Raw genomic sequence first — 16173 nt, 5'->3', positions numbered from 1 at the left:
GTACATGCTGTTATCCAGAGGCAACAAACCTTTTGCCGACAAAGTAAGCGCACATTGTATACATATATTTTTTCTACTCATTGAATACCCTTATTGGCAACGTACTTTCCACACTTCAGTGAAGTATATACATTTCTGTCTGGTATGTTAGGTCTCATCCTCAAGAAATGTATAGAAGCACTGAAGAGAAAGAAAAAGCTTACCTTGAGCTGCATTAGTAAATTGCTTTTCTGGTGTGCCATGTAAAGGAACTCTCACCGTGACGTTCTGAATCTATTTGTCTTGGTGACTCAGAAAAACACAAAATACAAAGAGGGATGTCGATTCCTCGATCAAGTTCCAAGACCAGGGACCCATGAAGTCATAAATTTTGACAGCATCTGCATCTAGCTATAGTTCTTTTTAGTCTAGAATGCTCCACATTGAATTCTAGACGAGCATAAGATAAAACTTGGGGCGTGCTGAAAGCTTTTACTGGGCTTCGAATTTCATGGCGGCACACGAACCTACCAGCCTTATAGTCTCGACGGGTAATCAACAACGTAGATGTTGAATAAAAGTCGTACGTTCATTTTGCCTTCTAGTATACATCATCATTTTAATTCATCATCATTTATACATCATCATTTTTAATTTAACTCCTGCGGGGACGGTAGAGTATCCGTCTCCAGTGCAAGAGGACCGTGATTCAAATCCCGGTGCCGCGCAATTCTCCACCGGGAAATAATAATAAAAAAAACCGTGTGTTGAGAAAATTGCACAAACAGGCCTGGAGTGCGGCCTGATCCCGGTGACCAGAACCGGTAACGCACTCTCTCACCAGAGCAGGATTGGCCACCCTGGTGCAGTACTTGGCCACAACCTCCTATATGAATACAACAATCAAACCCCGGCCCTCAGTCCCCAGCAGCCGCGAAGCAAGTGACCACGGCGGCGGTCAGATCTGTAACGCTGCAGAGGGTGCTAAGAATACCTGGCTCCGGACAGGCCGCCATTGGAATCTGAACCTGGCAACGTTTAACGTTAGAACGCTATCTAGTGAGGCGAGTCTAGCAGTGTTATTGGAGGAATTAGAGGGTAGTAAATGGGATATAATAGGGCTCAGTGAGGTTAGGAGGACAAAAGAAGCATATACAGTGCTAAAAAGCGGGCATGTACTGTGTTACCGGGGCTTAGCGGAGAGACGAGAACTAGGAGTCGGATTCCTGATTAATAAGGAAATAGCTGGTAACATACAGGAATTCTATAGCATTAACGAGAGGGTGGCAGGTCTTGTTGTGAAACTTAATAAGAGGTACAAATTGAATGTGGTACAAGTCTATGCCCCTACATGCAGTCATGATGACCAGGAAGTCGAAAGCTTTTATGAAGACGTGGAATCGGCGATGGGTAAAGTCAAAACAAAATACACTATACTGATGGGCGACTTCAATGCCAGGGTAGGCAAGAAGCAGGCTGGAGACAAGTCAGTGGGGGAATATGGCATAGGCTCTAGGAATAGCAGAGGAGAATTATTAGTAGAGTTTGCAGAACAGAATAATATGCGGATAATGAACACCTTTTTCCGCAAGCGGGTTAGTCGAAAGTGGACGTGGAGGAGCCCGAATGGTGAGACTAGAAATGAAATCGACTTCATACTCTGCGCGAACCCTGGCATCATACAAGATGTAGACGTACTCGGCAAGGTACGCTGCAGTGACCATAGGATGGTAAGAACTCGAATTAGGCTAGACTTGAGGAGGGAACGGAAGAAACTGGTACACAAGAAGCCAATCAATGAGTTAGCGGTAAGAGGGAAACTAGAGGAATTCCGGATCAAGCTACAGAACAGGTATTCGGCTTTAACTCAGGAAGAGGACCTTAGTGTTGAAGCAATGAACGACTATCTCATGGGAACCATTAAGGAGTGCGCAATAGAAGTCGGTGGTAACTCCGTTAGACAGGAAACCAGTAAGCTATCGCAGGAGACGAAAGATCTGATCAAGAAACGCCAATGTATGAAAGCCTCTAACCCTACAGCTAGAATAGAACTGGCAGAACTTTCTAAGTTAATCAACAAGCGTAAGACAGCGGACATCAGGAACTATAATATGGATAGAATTGAACAGGCTCTCAGGAACGGAGGAAGCCTAAAAACAGTGAAGAAGAAACTAGGAATAGGCAAGAATCAGATGTGTGCGTTAAGAGACAAAGCCGGCAATATCGTTACTAATATGGATGAGATAGTTCAAGTGGCTGAGGAGTTCTATAGTGATTTATACAGTACCAGTGGCACCCACGACGATAGTGGAAGAGAGAATAGCCTAGAGGAATTCGAAATCCCACAGGTAACGCCAGAAGAAGTAAAGAAAGCCTTAGGAGCTATGCAAAGGGGGAAGGCAGCTGGGGAGGATCAGGTAACAGCAGATTTGTTGAAGGATGGTGGTCAGATTGTTCTAGAGAAACTGGCCACCCTGTATACGCAATGCCTCATAACCTCGAGCGTACCGGAATCTTGGAAGAACGCTAACATAATCCTAATCCATAAGAAAGGGGACGCCAAAGACTTGAAAAATTATAGACCGATCAGCTTACTGTCCGTTGCCTACAAAGTATTTACTAAGGTAATCGCAAATAGAATCAGGAACACCTTAGACTTCTGTCAACCAAAGGACCAGGCAGGATTCCGTAAAGGCTACTCAACAATAGACCATATTCACACTATCAATCAAGTGATAGAGAAATGTGCAGAATATAACCAACCGTAATATATAGCTTTCATTGATTACGAGAAAGCGTTTGATTCAGTCGAAACCTCAGCAGTCATGGAGGCATTACGGAATCAGGGTGTAGATGAGCCATATGTAAAGATACTGGAAGATATCGATAGCGGCTCCACAGCCACCGTAGTCCTCCACAAAGAAAGCAACAAAATCCCTATAAAGAAAGGCGTCAGACAGGGAGATACGATATCTCCAATGCTATTCACAGCATGTTTACAGGAGGTATTCTGAGGCCTGGAGTGGGAAGAATTGGGGATAAAAGTTGATGGAGAATACCTTAGCAACTTGCGATTCGCTGATGATATTGCCTTGCTTAGTAACTCAGGAGACCAATTGCAATGCATGCTCACTGACCTGGAGAGGCAAAGCAGAAGGGTGGGTCTGAAAATTAATCTGCAGAAAACTAAAGTAATGTTTAACAGGCTCGGAAGAGAACAGCAGTTTACGATAGGTAGCGAAGCACTGGAAGGGGTAAAGGACTACATCTACTTAGGGCAGGTAGTGACCACGGATCCGGATCATGAGGCTGAAATAACCAGAAGAATAAGAATGGGCTAGGGTGCGTTTGGCAGGCATTCTCAAATCATGAACAGCAGGATGCCACTATCCCTCAAAAGGAAAGTGTATAACAGCTGTGTGTTACCAGTACTCACATATGGGGCAGAAACCTGGAGACTTACGAAAAGGGTTCTGCTGAAATTGAGGACGACGCAACGAGCTATGGAAAGAAGAATGATGGGTGTGACATTAAAGGATAAGAAAAGAGCAGATTGGGTGAGGCAACAAACGCGGGTAAACGACATCTTAGTTGAAATCAAGAAAAAGAAATGGGCATGGGCCGGACATGTAATGAGGAGGGAAGATAACCGATGGTCACTAAGGGTTACGGACTGGATTCCAAGGGAAGGGATGCGTAGCAGGGGGCGGCAGAAAGTTAGTTGGGCGGATGACATTAAGACGTTTGCAGGGACAACATGGCCACAATTAGTACATGACCGGGGTAGTTGGAGAAGTATGGGAGAGGCCTTTGCCCTGCAGTGGGCGTAACTAGGCTGATGATGATGATACATCATCATACCGCGACCTTGACGAAATGTAGTTTTCAGTTATGCCTTTGCCAGCGTAAACTGATCGGGTGTTTCTCTTTAGTACCTCTTTAAACACCTTGCTCCAAGAGCTCGTACTGGATAAACCTTCACTATCGTTGTTAAAAATATATTTTTTTCCAGCGGCGCCAATCAGTTCGGTTCCCTTTCATGCGTAATATGATTGGACGCTGAAAGGAAAAGGAACATGACGCCGGCCTCCTTAAGTATATTCAACCTGCAATAGCATATTTTTGTTTGCCTGAAGTAAAACCTTTGACGGGCAGTTATCGAATCCTTTATACTATATGAAAGCTTAGAAAACTTTCCACGCACCATTTACTGCTCCTCGGTAGATTTGTGAGTTCGTTAAGAACCTAAAAATAAATCAGCCGTCTAGCTAGAAATGATGCCTTCTTATTATCTTGTCTTCAGTCTGTGCAAAATCTGGCTTCCCTTACAAAAAATTTTATAGAAAGTCCATAGACAGTCTATAGACATTTGTCTATGAAGTCTATAGACTGTCTATAGACATTGCTTTAGACTTATGGCCATACACTTTTTATAGACTAGTCTATAAAAAGTATGAGTCTATAGACTGTCTATATACTGTCTCGAGACAGTCTATATACTTATGGCCATACTTTTTATAGACTAGTTTATAAAAAAGTCTGAGTCTATAGGCTGTCTATAGACTTGTGGCCATACACTTTTTATAGACTAGTCTATAAAAAGTATGAGTCTATAGACTGTCTATAGACTGCCTATAGACTTACGGCCATACAATTTTTATAGACTAGTCTATAAAAGTCTGAGTCTGCGGCCTGTCTATAGACTGTTTATGAGTGTCTATGGATTAATTAAAATTCATGTTTGTCGACAGTTGTCTGTAGATTGACTATGGACAAATGTATAGGCTTACAGTTCTACATTTGTAGACTGAAGTCTATAGAATTTCTATAACAAATGTCTATAGACTATCTATAGACATTCTATAGACTTCAGTCTAGAAAAACAGAACTTTATAATCCAATACACTTTTTTCAATGACATTCTGCAGGTATTTGCCAACAAACATGAATTCCCATTAATCTATATACAGTCTATAGACACAGACATCTTATAGACAAGTCTACAAAGTGTGTATAAGGCCATAACTCCATAGCTATCGGCTATCTACAAGTTAGTTTACATTTTTGTTTACATGTGGTAACAAAAAACTTTGAATGTATTTATGCATCTGCACCTGTTGCTCTTCATTTTGCACTTATGCATTAACGTTTGTAGTATAATAATGCTTCTGAACCAGCGGTACTTTCATATATGTTGCATAAACTGAAAGAATTTAGTGCTGAATCATGCAGTGCAAAAACTAAAACAAATGTACCGGCAATGGATTAACTATTTTTATTGCACGATATAATAGATGAATTCCTTAAAATGCATGTCTTATGCTATGCATAAGACTTATGCATGTCTTAGACTAAATATTTACACTACTTCCCCTTGGCAAGCATAGTGGACAGGCTGGCCTTGACCTTTGTGTCATTAGTCCCAAAGGTGCTGCAGGTGTATGCTGCAAATAAGTAGATGCAGCAATATGAGGCAAAAATCACAAGTGTGTATTCTTTGTATATTCATTAAGCAGCTTAATATATTTGCTCAACCCATGTAAGTCAATACTTAATGCGGTCTAACTATGAATAAGGGCTGCTTGTCAGTACAAATCAGTACCTTTACACAATGTTTTATTTTATGGTATGGTAAACAATTAAACAGTCAATACTGCTGCTCGTGCCAGCAACAGTATGGCACGACAGATATGCACCTCCTAGGAAACAGAACTGATAGTATAGTTCGAATGAATTCTATATCAGTAAATTATTTAAGGTGCTTTCAAAGATGAAAATTTTTTCTAGGGTTTCGAAGTTCAGAACTCTTAGCTAACACAAAAAAACAAAAACAAATTGAGTAAGAAATGCCTGGTCAGTATGCTTGACTTTCTTTTTTTTTCAATAAATGAAACCAATTTCCCTCAACTTTTTATGAGGTGAAACGTTTTAAAAATATATTTAACAGAGAGATTCTCTGGAAACATTGTATTATATATAAGACAGCATACCCATGTGGCCATTATAATACTTCCCTATCTTATTCCAAGCCTTCCCTGGCTGTTTTCATGAAAATTTTCTGGCAATCTATGACGCCCGCAGCTTAAGTGCAATAAAAAATATTGTGGTTTAATGCTTGCCAAGTACTGCCAGTCCATAATATTTAGGTAAAACGAATAACACGTCAGTCACTTGAAATGCAGTATTAGATTCAACTCAATTGAATCCCTTGTTTAATAAAGCTAAGAAGGGCTTCGGCAAGTTCTTAATTGATGGCCACACGAGTACAGCACGAAAGACAAGGACACAGAGACACACACGTAAAGCAAATGCAACAATGTGAGGGAAAACTATTCAATCAGTTATCTTTACGGTTCAATAGTAGTTTTCTATATCATTTGCTCTCATCACTTGTGCCTCTAGTTAACTTTGTTTACCTGTGACTAAAGACTACATGGCAATATGAATCAGAACCATTATGATGTCTCGTTATATTACAGTATGATAAGCAACGAGAAGAAAGCGGGTTAACCGAGGGGCCCGATTTTTATTAGTCATATCATAAGAAGCCGACAAACAATGACACCAAGGACAACATAGGGGAAATTACTTGTGCTTAATAAATGAAATAAAGAAACGATAAATTAATGGAAAATAAAGTGGATCAAAAAACAACTTGCCGCAGGTGGGAACCGAACGCACAACCTTCGCATGCGAAGGTTGTGGAAAACATGAATTTTGTTGACAAATTCGACCAAACAAAGAATCAATATAAGATTGATCGGAAGTAAAAAAAAAAAATTGTGGCACCGAATTTTTTCCATTTCCTTGACTGCTGCATCATGAACGCCTTCCTAATATACACTGAAATGGAAGGGGTTCAGAAGATGAGCTTGAAAGATTTTAGAAGAGATATAATGTGCACATTTACCGCGGAAGAACAAGTCTGTTCCCCAAAAGGAAGACAATCAAGCAGCCGTGTAGTAGAAATAAAGAGGTGATATGTAGCTCCAGTTGTCCGGGCCGCCCAATCAAAGCACCAACCCAAGAAGTGCACACCGAGGCGGTGTGCAAAATGCAGCACAAAAGCAAACCCATCAAGGACGACATGGATGTGTGAAACGTGCAACGTTCCTCTCTGCCTAAGAAAGGACAAAAAATATTTTGCAGAGTTTCACAGAAAGTGAACGGAGACCCCATTCCAGCACGTTGGTTACCTCAGGTGACCACCTCAGATCATCATTGCTGCCTTATGTAAATGTTTTTAGTTTTGCTTATATCTATTTTCTGAGTGGCCTTGCGCAGATTGTTCAATAAAATTTAGTTTTCTTGCAGAAAGAAACTTCTGTGCCTCAATGAGTTAAGCGTCGGCGGCGCTTGGGATAACCGCGCGGACACTCTCGTGCGACTATTCGGGCGTTCATCGTAGTCTTCTAAGAAAACTGGCTCCGATGCCGCTCATCATGCCAGCGTTGTCATACAGGCGCGGACGACACTGGCCCACTGCTAGTCGGTGTGGTGTGTTCGGTTTCACATTCTTAGTCTCAATATATCGCAAAATGAAAACACCCATCGAGATGCGCTCAAATTCCGCATTAGGAAGCATCGTAATCGTGGGACACTTTTTTATCATGTTCCTCTTGCATCGACGCCTTACTCCGACTATGGAGCCACACTGAAAGATAAATTGCAAAGCATATCGACAGCGTTTTATTAGGATCAACAGCGATTAAATAAATTGGTGGCATGTTGATAAGCAGTATGTTGATTTGTGGAAGTGCTTTATTTCTGGCTTTTATGCAGTTGTAACACTAGCGCATAAATACAAAATTACCCACGACAAACACTCGACATTTAGGCAACTGTTCTTAGTGTATAATTTTTTGAAAGTACAGAATCAGTAGAGGTTCCATGCACAAAATAAATATAAGACCTATGTCCTCACTCAGTATTTTATAAAGCGGACCATAAGTAGGCTTAATTAAATATTTTGTAGTCGATTGCGTGATATACAACTCGGCGAGACACTTTACATCAAGGACGCGAAACATGGCCTAGCACAGTCAAAGAAAATTTTGATTTATAGATGATGTTTATGTTGTATTTAACTTTTCAACCGCTTGCTCTTGAACATTCCTCAGTGCCTTAACACAAGGAATAAATTCCACAATCAAGCAGTTGTGAAGCTACTGGAAGTAGCAGAAAGGATATATGCTCCACCTGCAGAATCGGTAACATAAAGTGACAACCTAAATATGGTACAAGATATGGTCGCTTTTCGGCTGTCCTCACAATGTCGTTGGCATCAAGATTAAAAATAAACGATTCATTGGACTAACATCACTATAGTTGTTCAACAGGATGGTCTTGAATAAATTGATCTTGGACTTGAAGTTGATTTTGAACAATTGAATAATTCATCTTGAATGGACATATCGAATAAGTTAGTATCAACGAAAACAGCGCGTCTTGGATGGTTGAAGTGAGAAAAGAATTTTAACGAAACTGTGAATTTAGATGTCATTTTGTAGGGCGAAACCTCTTTCAAGAAAACAAACACATTGAGCACTAGGTGCTCATCTTAAGGAAACCTCTTCCTCATGTCAAAGAGTAAGAGTGTTCAAAAATAACCAAACAAAAACTGTTCGGCGGTTCTTTAGCGTTGCCACTAGTTCACTATTTCGCAGTAACTTTCACTGTCAGCAATCATTTCTTTCCGACTCTTCTAGCTCCAAAACGTTTTTGGCTTTCATTCAAAAGAACCGGCAGGAGTGTTTTGTTGTTCGTGTCTAAGCCCAGTAATGAGTTTTCTAACGAAGGACTTCAAACGAACCGCTTTGCAGCTTGCCTGTCGTCCAATCGGGGGAAGCCGTAGTAACAAAAGGCACAAGAAGCCCCTACGTGGAGTAACTTCCTTCCAGGACGTCGGAACTACTGAAACCAAGGCTTTTATGTAGTGCTTGGTAGTTAGTGCTCGTTAACTGACTATTACGATTACCAAAGGCCGCGCATTCCTGCTCCGGGGTTGGCGCACGAGTTCGCGAGAACATGGTGCTCAAAATAGTTAAAGTTGCTACTTTATAAAACTTGTAACGACGGGGATGCAGATATCACACCGCCCTCAAAGCAACTGCACTGTAACTTTGACGGCCTTTTTCTCTGCTAAATAACTTCCGTTCTTAACAAAGCATCGGCCATCTCATAGCGTTTGGAGTTCTCGTGCGTTTGAGTTCATCGTGTGTAGCACAGTTTGCGTGCAGATCTGAGAATGCGGAGAAAGTAGCCTTTACGTGTGTACCCGCTGTCGAAGTAATAATTTCAATGCATGATCAAGAAAGAGAGCCTGGAGGCGAGTGCCAAGTTTGAGAATTTGTTTACCTGCACGTTAGGTGAAGGGCTCTAAAATCTTTCAATCAATCATTGTATTTATTTTCACTGTGATAAACAGAATGTTGCACCGAAACGAGGGAACACGAGAAAATTTTCGCACTAGCGAAGCTTGAATAAGATCTAGCCTGCGCCACAGCAGCAATGACATGAAAATTTATGTTAAGCGACGGTTCACGAAACCCAACAGCCACTGCAGAAACAATTTTCCAATGACATTCGTAATTGCAAAGCATATACAGTATGCATATGACAATGTATATTTACGCTTGCGAGGAGTTGCAAAGATAAATATAGAAACATGTCAAACTAGCTTGATTACTAATGGCTAGGATATCGGCATCTCTCCTTTTTATCTCCTTCAATGCAAGGGAGAGTGGTGGCTGCTATCATCGCTTGTGGATTGATTATCTCGATCTGTTGCCGCTGTTTGATAGAATAAATGGAGCTTTATAGGGTATACTTTGCTACAGTGCGCACTAAAGAATGTTAGCGGCTGTCTCAGTAGGCGCCCCACCATATTTAGCGACAATCCTTCGCGTTCCTGTGATCGCTCTTGAAAAGCGCGCCAAGCTAAAACTATAGAAGAATCGGCAATCCGCCATGAACGAGCGCACGATATAAAGACGCAACCTTTCTTAGTTGCTGCTGAATTGTGCGACTATTTCCGTAAATCATCACTAAGAGATCACTCAAGTGGATGAATTGCCCCTGAGAAATTCACTTGCAAGATAGATAAGAAATCGCTCGCCTGCAAGAAAAAGCCATAAGCCCAAGATGCCGCTGCTTCTTCACGTTCCCTTAGATCAATTTGTTATGAACACAGACGCTGCTATCGCACGTTATGGTGGACTCTCGGCATGAATCATACCTACGCGCTTGTCTCTGCAAGATACTAAGAAATATACGATTGATATCTGCGACTGCAATCTACATCAAGTAGAATGCAAATACTACGTCACTGAGGAAGCCTCACTAGTTTTCACATCACTTCAGTGCCCATAGACAACGATTTCTTGAAAACAACGGAATAGATCAATCAACTCAGCAAAGCTACGTTGCTTTCACAAAAGATACATGAGCTTCAGAAAATGTGCGAAACAGAACTAACAGAACGAAATTTCCTGAGATTCGATACGCGTGTTCATATTCTGCCGTCTGCTGTGTACTTCCCTCGCAATCTCACGAAGGCGGAGGATGCTTCTCCGAGGAGAATATGGGCTGGAATAGTCCTCACCCTTGCTGTCACCAGCAAGTGGAAGGACTTCGTCAAGGACGACGCCACCTGCCCCAACTTTACGACCCTCGAGCAAATCACCGATCCGTATCACCTGCTTTGAACTTGCCTAAGCTCACGACACACCCGAGAGTCCTCGCTCAGAGGTTCTAGCCTTCCTAGTAATTGACACGCTGGCTTCAGGAAGTGGTGCGAAAATGTCAGTAGTTACAGATACCTGCTGGACTTCTTGCACGATGCATCATTAGATTCCTATTTGCAAGCACTGTAGTTTTTTTTATATGACATGCTGTAAATCAGGCCTGCTCGAAATAAGTGCATTGAGTGTGGTCGGCAGTTTTTATTCAAATTTTTCTTTGTCATAAGGTGTGCGTGAAAAAGGAATGTAGTACGGCGGTAGATACCACAAAAGACAAGACGTGCTTTTTTTAAAGGCTTGGTAAACAAAGAAATAAATCTGCTTTACCTAGTGCAACATCTTTATAGGTTTTTAAGAATCTGCGTACGCGCAGATTGCAAATTCATATAATTTGACGTTTGTGAAATAGTGGCTTTGTGTTCTCAAAACAGCGAAATGCTCCAATAAGCTATGTACCTTTTTATAATTAGCAAGTTGTTTCTGCAAGTTTTACGCTGCTGTGTTTCCCTAGATTAGAGGGTAATATTACAGATGAGGATAATATTGAGCAAAACATATTTTTCTGAAAGCTGCCTCGAAAATGTTGTCGTTCTCATTATACACACCAACGGCTTTCCTTAACCACGGTATTGACGTTGTCAATACGTTCGTTTGAATAAACGTTTTTAGACAAGATGACCTGTAGAATAGGGACAGACGTTTGATTTTGCATGTTAAACGGTTTGCTTGTCTATTCCTTCCATGATGCCTGGTGCGCTAAAATGCACATTGAGTTTTAGTAATTTGATATGAGCCCATGATACTGCCGTTATATCCATAAACTATGACAAAAATTTGGAGGACGCTTAAGCTTCGCATTTAAGATTGAAACGCGATAGGATTAAAGGATCCCCGACTGCTTCTCACGCTTCCCGGCAACTGTAGCTTACGTAACCGTAATGTTTACCGGGAAACGCTGGCGGCGAACGCTATGCACGAAAGCGAGCCGTTTGGTCGAAACAAGGCCTCTTGCGTGAGCCGCGATAGATGGAAGGATAGATGGATGGATGAATGGATGGATGGATTGATGGATGGATCTAATGAATGTTCCCTTTGGAATGGGGCGGCGGGTTGCGCCACCAAGCTATTGCTATTATACTGCCTAATGTCCTTCTAGGTTAAAAAAAAGAAAGAAAAAAAAACACCGATAAATTTCTATAAGCAAATTTTCTGTCCCGCTATTGTGAACTTTATTTTTGTGCGCCACCATGTTTTGTAGTTTCCCTACTTTTCTTCCATCAATCTTCCAAACGCCTCTTACTAATCTCTATTGCGGACATGTTTACTTTCCCCCTCCTCTTGCTGAACCCAAGGACTTCAAGGAGGCCAGTGGTGCCTCAATCGACCGCTGGGCAGATTTCTTCACATTCTAATAAAACATGCTCCAGCGTTTCCCTAGCTTTACCAGAGCAAGCACATGCTTCTTCTTCCTTCTTATATCTCGATTTATAAGTGCGTGTTCTAAGGCATCCTGATCTCGCTTAGAGAAATAATGAGCTTCCCTTTGAGTTATCATATTTTTTTTCTTTGCTGATTCCGTTTTTTCCTGTTAAGTAGTTACCCATGGCAGGTTTCTTTTCCCTTGCCGCCACCCATGAGATTATTTCAGCCTCTCTGACTTTTTGGTTGGCGTTCTTTGTTGCTGTGTTGCCCACCCTACCGGCCGCATACTTGATGGTAAGCTTCCTAGTTCTTTTCCTCCGCTGTGAATCAATGTTTTACCTGTACAGATACCTAAACACTCTCCCAGCGCATTTACTTTCTTCCATATTCCTCAGTTGTCCTTCATAATCAATTTTACTGCGAGGTTCCCTCACTTCAGAACTAATCCAGCCCATATCACCCTGCACAGCTTCAATCAGTTTTCCCGTGAGCGCCCAATGCGAGGTGACCCACTGACTTTTGGTTTCGATCGAGTCCTGATTTTACGCCTGCTTTCAAGCAAATAACCTCATTTCCAAAAGTAATACCTGGAACCGTTACACCTTTCCACATACCTCGGAGGACCTCGTACCTATTGTATCCCCATAGTGCTTTGTACTTCGTTATGGCTGCATTTCTCTTCCCCTTTACTGTCATTGTTTTTTCTTGTGTTTCCATATATCTATTGCCTTCGTTTATCCATTTACCATGTTATTTATATTCTCTTACCCGAGATATTTCCTGGCCCTGTATTTCCACTGTATGTTCACTGTTTCATTGAATACCATAACACCTGATTTTATAACAATAAATTTTAAACCTAAATTACAGCCTTCCTGTCCACAGATATTAGCCAGACATTGCGAATCAGTTTGCTTGTTAGCTAGGAACACAATGTCGTCCCCATAACAAAAAAAAAATCCTGGAAGCTGCTGCTCTACTACTGTACCCGCCTGTACCCGCCTGTTTGTATGAGAGATTAAACCCAATATTACTTCCTTCTAACGCCATTTCCACCCTCACCATGTACATCATAAACAGCAGCGGGGATAAAGGGCACCCCAGCCTCAGTCCCTTGTTGATTTCAACTTTCGCCTCGCGCCTCATCTCTTCCTATTCAACGCAAATTGTATTTTCTTGGTAAATCTCTCTCAAAAGCTCTATACATTCATTGCTCATGCCGTTCCCCTCCAGAATATCCCGCAATGTGTTGTTGTCCTGCACTCCGGTAATGTCTCAAAGAGCCACATATAATGGCCTCCTTTCTTCTCTGTATGTTTCAATATACTGAGTAAGGAAAAATAAGTTATCATCTAGACGCCTACCGATTCTGAAGCCATTCTGAAGTACCCCTAATATGCCGTTATTCTCTGTCCATGCTGGCAGCTTTAATTTGATTGCCTGCGTTGCTAGCTTGTAGATTACCGATGTAATGGTCAACGGTCTATACGAGTGAATTCTTTCTCCCCCTTACCTTTATAAATTAAATTCATTCTACTTTGTCACGAACTGTCCGCTATCCTTCTATCTTTTAATGTTTTTGCCACTGTTTTCACCAGAGCTTCCTTACTTTTTGGTCCTAGTTTATAAATCAGCCTAACGGGAACCTCGTCTAGCCCTGTTGCTGTGCGCTTAGACATTTTCTCTTCGGCTTTCTTCCAGTTGAAATTTGTTAGCACCATCTCCTTTTCCCCATTCTGGTTCTCTTTCATGCTCATTTTTTCTTCCAACAAAACCTCCTAATTCCCTTGGAAAGATTCGGCTGTTATTTTTCGGATGTAATTTAAAGCCGCTTCCCCTTCCGTAATATTTCTATCTTTGTCTAGAATATGTTGCATTGTTCCTTACTTCCTGCCTAATAAGTATATGTGGTTCCAAAATATTCTAGGTGCGGCCTTCTTTTTTCCATGTATTTCTGACGACCAACGTTCACTTTCACCTTTTATCTTGGCTTGCTCCGGTATTTGAACGAGAGCATTTTTCTCCCGATATATTTCCCATTTACTGGCTACTTCATCCTGTGGCAACTGCGCCTCTTTATGCCTGCCTGTGCTCTCAGGATGCTCTCTGTCGTTCGGCGATCGCTTCTCGTGTCTCCCTGTTCCACCAGCTTTCCGGTTTCTTTTTTTTCATTTCCAACGAATCTGTCGTTTCTCTTTCCCTATATCAGTCATTATTACACTTAGAAGCTCACTGTATTCCCACTCTTTACTTGGCCATTTGCCGAAGTTCTTCCTCGAGTCTAGTGACTATATTTGTTATTTGTTAAGCGTTCAAATTTGAACTGGCCATTTTGCACTCCTTCCTCTCTTTGCAAAGTACATATCCAATTTTGAAAATGATGCGTTTATGGTCAATCTCTATGGTGCAATACGTTTCCTCATCAATGACCATTTCTCTCAACTTATGAATTCCTTCTGTCTTCAGACAGTAATCAATGGTTGATTGCCGGTTTCCCACTTCCCACGTGATCTGCCCTTCACACTTAACCTCGTTATCGTGAATACAGGGCCTACGTTGCTCGCAAAGGTCTAGCACCGAATCCGGCTACATTGATGCCTTCGGGTAGCATATGTGGGTTTGTTGACCAGTTGCCATCACGCAAAAAGATGACGTTCTCGTGACGCCTGCGGCAAAAAGGAGGCTCCACGTCCGCCGCCAAGGTCTGTGAGTGGTGCGCTGGCTAACACTCCCAGGGTTCTACTAGGACACATAAATGCCCAAGAAAGTGGATGGGGAAACAGCGCCGTGGTAGCTCAATTGGTAGAGCATCGCACGCGAAATGCGAAGGTTGTGGGTTCGGTTCCCACCTGCGGCAAGTTGTTTTTCATCCACTTTAATTTCCATTAATTGATAGTTTTTTTATTTCATTTATTAGGCACAAGTAATTTCCACTATGTTGACCTTGGTGTCAAATGTTTGTTGGCTTCTTATGATACGACTAATGAAAATGGGGCCCCTCGGTTAACCCCCTTTCTTCTCGTTCAATACAAACTCCATAGAGTAATTCGTGGTTTGTGTTCGCTCACAGGCAAGCTCTTCTCTTTTAGAGCGCAGCTCTTTGGCGTCCGTTCCTGGGTTTCGCGTCGGCGTCGTCGTCGGCCTCGTAACCAGCTCCGCCCCCCTTTCATCCCCCCAGCGCTAGCAGCGATCGACTGATACCGCTGGATGCGGCTGACGCCGCTAGAGAGTCAAGATAACGTGACTGCATAGAACACCGTCGCCGCCATGCAGAAAGAGGAGGAAAGGGCCCCCCCCCCCTGTTCTTGTGTGGCGGATAGGGTGCTGTTCAGTTGCCGACGCGCCGGTTATTCGTTGTCCCTGAAACCAACTCCGCAGCTGGGGTTGACTCACTATCGGCGTCAGCGGCATCAGTCAGTCGCTGCTATCTCTTCCCTCCTCCCTTTATCGTGTTGTCCGCTTGCTGCGCGCGCTTCTGCCCCCATCGTTTGCCGCTGGGTGTACACGACGCCCCCCTCCCCCCTCTTCCTGCGAGTCTCCGGTTGTCAAAGCGCCCGCTCGAACTTAGTTCCTTTCTTCGCTCCTCCTCCAATGCAACCCCTGTGCGGTGGCAATCAGAGAGCCAGATCGGTGGCGGCGGATTTGTATATGTGCACCGCCCGAGCCGAAATTGCCGCTGCCGTTCGCCCTGTGCGGTGGCAATCAGAGAGCCAGATCGGTGGCGGCTTGACATAAAGACAAACAGCAATTTCCTAACACTTATGCGGGAGAACATCCCGTTCCTCTCGCTCGTAACGCGTCCCACGGCTGTGACAACCTCGCGAGGCACTTGTATACATCTCGTCTTTGAGAATCAAGCATTGGTGTACCAAGTCGAACATATATCAGTCTATTTCTCCGACCACAAAGCTTCCTTCATGACTGTCAAGAACTGTTAGTGGAGTCTTTGTTAAAGGAATACGTGTGAAAAATAAAAAAAAATTCTGTGATAGCGCATACATGTGTTGCTAGATTTCTTTGCCTCAATCTA

Source organism: Dermacentor variabilis, chromosome 11 (genome assembly GCF_050947875.1).
Source record: "Dermacentor variabilis isolate Ectoservices chromosome 11, ASM5094787v1, whole genome shotgun sequence".
NCBI lineage: Eukaryota > Metazoa > Arthropoda > Arachnida > Ixodida > Ixodidae > Dermacentor > Dermacentor variabilis.
This window is presented reverse-complemented; position numbering follows the sequence as displayed.